The sequence below is a fragment of the Phalacrocorax aristotelis genome, chromosome 12 (assembly GCF_949628215.1).
Source record: "Phalacrocorax aristotelis chromosome 12, bGulAri2.1, whole genome shotgun sequence".
Taxonomy (NCBI): domain Eukaryota; kingdom Metazoa; phylum Chordata; class Aves; order Suliformes; family Phalacrocoracidae; genus Phalacrocorax; species Phalacrocorax aristotelis.
Window position 1 is genome coordinate 22,087,922 of NC_134287.1, and position 6,637 is coordinate 22,094,558.

Consider the following 6,637-nt stretch of genomic DNA (forward strand, 5'->3'; position numbering starts at 1 on the left):
ATTTAAAAGATGTGTAGATGTGGCACTTCAGGGGGTGTTGGGTTGATGGTTGGACTTGATGATCCTAGAGGTCTTTTCCAACCTTAATGATTCTGTGATTCTATGATTAAGGGACACGCACCAACCTGCTGCCCTCCTACCCTGGCTGCTGCACATTGTTCCGTCACCGCCTAGTACAAGTCACCCCTCCTGTTGGGAGGACAGGTGGTGAGCTGCCCATCACTATTTCAGAAAAGTACCCAAGTTTCAATATAGAAATGTCCAATTTCCAAACAGAATCATTCAGAAGCTTCCAAGGATCATTTGCAAATTCCAACCCCCGACAGCAGGAGACCAAAATCATTCACACAGGTGTAGACCCGAGAGCTGGCCGCTCAAACTGCACGGCAATCCACAATGGGCACATCCTTGTTTCAGATTAACTCTGAAGAGATCAACAGGACATTATTTTCTAGAGGACGAGGCCTTTCTTTAATGAAGCCAAAGTGCCTTCTGCATCCTCTGTCTCCTACCAAAAGGGGAAAAACAAAATGCGAGGGTGGAGGTGTGACTGAGCAGACCTCAACAGTGCTTGTCACGCGCCGGCGCTGTATGTTGCAGATAAAATTGGAGTCCTTCATTTTACTTTTGCTGGGTCTTGAGGCCAGCAAGAGATGATCTCCTCAGTCGGGAGGGTGTAATATACTGCTTGTCTTTTCTGCTCTGCTAAATCAAGCTATTTTGCAGGAGAGAACATGTACTGTCAAGCTATCCCTGGCATTCATTCCTTCCAGAGCTTATTCTTCACCACGGATCCAGTTGTACATACAGTATATGCTGTCACATTCTTTGAGCCTGAGGGCGTATCACAAAAAAATAATCCAGAGATTCTTTTTTTTTTTTTTTTTTAATTTAGCATTCGACATGCCTGATAGAAAAATAACCCTAAATCTGGGTAATCCAGTTTGCAGAACATCTGAAGCATAAGTCATTCCGGAGTTTGAACCAAACCCAAATCCATTCACATCACATCAGATTTATTTAATTATTTCAAAGCCAGCTTCCAATTCCACCCCCAGAGCCTATTTATGTGTCTTGCCAGTATAGCTCACGTTGTGGACTGGCTTCCCGTTTATATTCACACATTTAGAACAACAGGATGCACTATAAAACCCACGCATTTTGCGACACATCCATCTAAATGTGTCGACATGTGGCGGGGGATCCTTTCCTGCAGGTGTGAGGTTTGGAAGTGGCAGTTCCACTAGACAAGTCTCATCTGACGTACGAACTGCGGGGTTAGGTGGTACCTGGGTGAACAGACTGGGTATCAGTTCTCTGAATTTGAGATTTTCTGAATGAGAAGAAGCTCAGCTTCGTAAAGAGCGCGGTAAAGAATATGAAAGCTCACTTCAGTGACTTGTGGAGAATAGTCACGCAAATCCAAAAGGGTGATCTTGGGAGGTGATTAATTGCGCTGTGAAGGCTGCCTGGCCTGAAGTAAAAATGCAAATGTTACAATCTCCAGATCTTAAGAGTTCAGTAACAAAGGCAGAGGATGTATAATTTACAAACCTTTTCAAGGCACCTTCGGAACTAAGAGGCTAAAAACAGAAGACATGCTGACATTTACATGAATTCGCCTCCGAATGCAGTGTCTTATCTTTTCAGTTGGGGATACACCTTGTCTTCTGACCAAAACAAACCCAAACCCTCCAGGGAAGGAATGGGGATTTACTTTGGTGATCAGAGCAAGCTCCCCCCCCCCCCCCCCCCCCCACCGTTGCCATCCACAGACCATCAATTCTATTTGCACTTGCTGAATTCATAGACCCCTTTGCCTCTTGGGACTTCTCTGCCTTTTTACCTGAAGTAGTTTGCACTTTTTTTTGCAGAGAAATTACTTTGTATCGCCCCAAAATCCCATTCTTAGACTTGGTGTTCTTGTATCTGGAGAAACTGTGGACTCACAAGTCTTCTCATTCTTCTCTCATTTTTTTCCATTTCCTCCATGAAGCTTATTTGCTGAATGTTTCTCCGCGCTGTGCTGTTAACTCCGTCATTTCATGGAGAACCAGGTAATTTAAAAGGAGAAGAATTTCACAGAATCATTTGGGTTGGAAGGGGCCTCTTGAGGAGATCTAGCCCACCCCCCTGCTCAAGCCCAGCCTGTGCCTCCAGGGACGGGGCCTCCGCAGCCGCTGTGGGCAGCCTGCTCCAGCGTTTGGCCACCCTCACAGTAAAAATCCCGTCGCCCTGTGTTCGTGTTTACCCTTAGCAAACAGACTGAGCCGTCACAGACCTGTCACACCTTCCGCCCTGTTCATCTCACACCTTGCTGCATGCCGTTAGAGAAACACTCGTGACTGTGGGAACTCCGCAGTTACAGACGGGTTTGCTCACGTCCTCGGTCCAAAGCAAACGGGTATCGTTAGGTCTTCAACCGGGACCCTAATTTTACCATTTTCCTAGATGAAAATGTCAGTATTTCCATGTTTGCTGCATTTGATGTCCTGCTAAATTTCCCCTCATTTTGTTTTATTCTGTGTATACAACTCTTACTGACATTTAATCAAGAAAACCAGTGACCTGTCATAGCCTTTTCCCGCTGCTATTATACTACGACCTGACACGTCTTAAAGTGAATTCCTGTCTTGTTTCAGAATATTTGCTCTTTGTTTTGCAGCGTTCGTACTACACAATCTCTTCACCTCCCAAACCTATACGTTCTTCCAGACTAAAGCATTTTTCATTTTATCTTGTGTCATTCATCCAAAAGTCAAAATAGAACACTGGATCACATTTTTGCTTATCACGAAAGGTTCCTTTCAGAAGCCTATTATGCATTCTCACCACTGTCAGCACCCTCCTCCTGGCTCGTACCCTCTAATTATTATGAGTTTTCTATGCTCATCATCTCAATCTGTCATTTTTCACCCTTTATAATCATCTCACACGTGCTTGTCACAGCCGAGCTTTATTCTCCTCTTGCTCAAGGCTCTCCGAACTCCCCAGAATAAAAGGGCACAGTAAAGCCTCCTTCCCTGAACCAACAAGAGCGGTGCGAACCTGTGGTTGCACACATGTACTGATCTTTGGTTCAGTGAAAGCAGATTGTCGCCCTTGGACATCTCTCGCTACACAGCTCACAATCCTGCCGTGACTGACAGCAGTTTTCTAAGGAGGGAGAGAACCTTACGTGTTAATTGTGTCATCCTGTAGTCACAGTCAAGGCCCCTGGGGAAAAACCCACACTCAAAAATAAAAGAATTTTATCACCAAAAGTAATCTGTTTTAATATAAATTTTAATTTGACTTTGAATACAACCATCTCCTCTAACCAGGGCTTTTTTTCTAGGATCAATCTTAACTTGTACAGTCTAGTAAATCTCACCAGTTCATACGCCCAAGAAGCTGGCTTTGCAAGAATGGACAAAAATGCGCTATTCTTAATCACTCTGTATGAACAGGATGCCGAATGAGTGCGTAATAAGAAGTCTTCTGTAGCAAAGGACAGACTAAATTCCCAAAAGTACAGCTGATGATGTATCAGCAGAGAGGAAGGATGTAACCAGATAAGAAAAGGTGTTGCTTAGGCATAAAGGTATTAGCTTCTATTTTACACTGTACATGTACTAATAAATACTATTTTTGTATCAAAACATAGCTTATATATACCCGAAAACTTAGCAGCTTCCAGCTACATTGATTTCTTCAAGCCAGAATTACATACTCTCTCTACGGTTGTGCCTTTGTCTAAGCACGGCTCAGGAAAATAGTGTTAAGCAGCCATAACTTTTCTGCCACACATAAAGTTGTGGGTTCAGGGACTGGCTAGAACAAGAATTATGTTAAAACACATCAATATTTTACGGGGAATTCCCAGCTTGAATATAATGGAATAGAACCCGTGTCTGTAAGGAATATGCATTTCAGTACTTCAGCACTACAATATGGTAATTAGCAAATGTAAACCAAGACACAATTCTTTTGTAAACTGACTTATTCAGGCAGGGCTGGAAAATACGAGCGGCACTCGGGAGTGACCGCCCACACCACTGCAGCGTGCCGCGCCTTCAGGTTTTCTTTCCTCCCGATTTGGATATCGCCTCTGCAATCCAGTTCTTTGCAACTTGAGGTGAGCAGTAGATCAACTGGGCACTATGGGAGGCTTGCCAGATTAATTTGGCCCGCTGCCTGTTGTTCAATCTGGAGTCATTGAAGCCCGAGGTTTCCCTGGGACCGTGCTGCCAAATACTCCATATGGGATGCCCAGAAATATAGCCTAATGTTAGGGAGATTTAGTTCTCCTGTGTCTCCATGGGCCTATACATTTTTAACAGCAATCCTTGTTTTTACCTTCCAAATGAACCTTGAAAAGTTCTTGTGAACCTTATTAAAGAATGAGGTTTTAAATTATGTGACATAGCTGTAGTTGACATCGGCTACAGGGGAAGACGGTTATTTCCAGAAGTTACATCTGTCCTACAGCTGAAGGAGGGCGAGTCACTCCTAAAGCGTGGTCGTGTCATCGCGCTTTGGCCCACAGACTAGGGAGCACTCACGCCCTCCATCCTGCACCGCGCCGGCCGGGGCAGCGTGTAGGCCACGATCGGCGCCGAGTTCCTTCACAGCAAAAAAGCAGCTCCGATTGTTGAGAAAGGGTCAGGCAATGGGACCAACAATACAGACAGCAAATAATAAACCAAGAGTTAATCAGGCTACGACAGCGTGTCTTCTTACTGCAAAAATGACGGTCTTTTCCACAAACGTAAGACTGGCTTTAATCGAATGGGTGGCTTAGATCAAACAGAATGCGCATTTTGTGTGGCGCTAGGGAACTTAAAAAGCAAAAGAATTTACCATCAGAAAATAGATTTGTTTGCGGAATTACGTATTTTAGTCTTACTAAGGGCACAGTGCTGAGTCCTACACCACTCTATGGTCTAACGCTTTTCATTCATCATGAAAGAGCTGCAGGAGCGGGTTATGTGCTATTTGCTCAATGTTCTAGATTATTTACTATGGGCTTTTTGAATGATCTGAAATGTAAAATAAAATCGGGCAATCTGTGGGACTTTTTATCTAACACAAGAATTTGGAATTTAAGCAAAATAATTTTTTTTGAAACAAGTACTTTATGGGAACAAAATGCCTGTAGTTTTTTCCTTGCTTTGTGACTGAAAGGAGCAGTAATTTCTAAAAGCTCTGAAACTCAGCAAAATATGACATAAAATCCCAAATATGCTTTCTCCAAAGATTTTCTGTTCTTACTAATTTCTGATTATGCCACTGGTTTTCTGTCAGGTTAAAATGCCAGAGAAAATATACAGCATTAGACTTTCTTCCCTCCACTCATCCCAAATCATCTGAGAGATGCAGCAATCAGTGAACAGAGCTGAGGTTCTCATACTTCTTTATCATGGCTGTGAAATCTTTTCGATTTGCTGCTTTTATCACAATACCAGCTAAGACGAACCTGTCACTGTTAAGACGAATAAACCATGGTGATCTCACTTCATGACCGATACACTTTGTTTAGAATCTTGTTAAAATACTTCTAATTTGTTCCAAAAGTTTGGTCCTAAACTACTTTTTCTCTCTGGTAAAGCAGTAAATTAATAAGCACTGAACATGTAGACAATGAAGAAGACTTTACCAAAATTTTCAGCTAGATGAAAATTTCCCTACCTGCTTTCCAAAAGTGGTTGAAAAAACAACCGTATTCACAGAATCACAGAATATGAAGATTTAGGGTGGTCTGAGAACAATCTTAAAGCTGAGTCTGTTTTTAGGTGGCCTGTTACTCTACTGTGGTGTCCCAGGCTGCCTTCGGGCCTTTCCCGTGAGCGGCTGTTTGTGCAACGTGGCAGCAATGCACTTCACGTCAACTAGAATTTGTTTCTACAAGGCATGTATTTTTACATCTTTTTTCTTTTTCTTCAGAAGTCCTTATATGCTTCTGTTTTCTTAAAAATATTCTTTGAGAAAAGACAGTAACTCAATGGGGTTATTAATGCTTTATTTTGGGTTATCTTCTGCTGTGCTTTTTCAGATTTCAGAGAAAATATTGCTGATGATTATGTGTCAGAATTTTGCATTGCATTTCTAAGAACGGTAAACATTCTTCAGGATCCTTTATGACTATCTTTTTAACAACACTGAGGTAAGACAGTATTTTGGATTAATTTTTTTTTCCTGTTTCCGCATCAAAAGGACAGAAGTATTATTAGACAAAATAAAATGAAATATTCACTCTTCTTATCCTGTTCCATTTCTTCACAGTGTGATTCCCCATCACCAGTGGTAATCCTGGTTCCAGTGACGTGAGTTGTAACACCTGCATATTTATGGGCAGCGAGCTTGAAGAGTGAAAATCTAATTTCGGGTTGACATTGTATCCGATTCTTTTCAACAGATATCTTGGCAAATATGAAGGAAAATGGTAATATGTCGGTCCTGAACAGCAGCCTGATCTGAATGGTAAGAACGACAACCAACCTGCCCTATCGTACTTTTTTAAGAGTATACTTTAAATGACCTGCTGTTACTTTATGGTGTGAGCATTCCTGTGTCAAGCTCGTTGGAAAATACTGCCTTGATGCTGCTCTTGAAGCAAAAGATTATGTTGCATGAACAGAGCGCGCGGCCTCCCTGC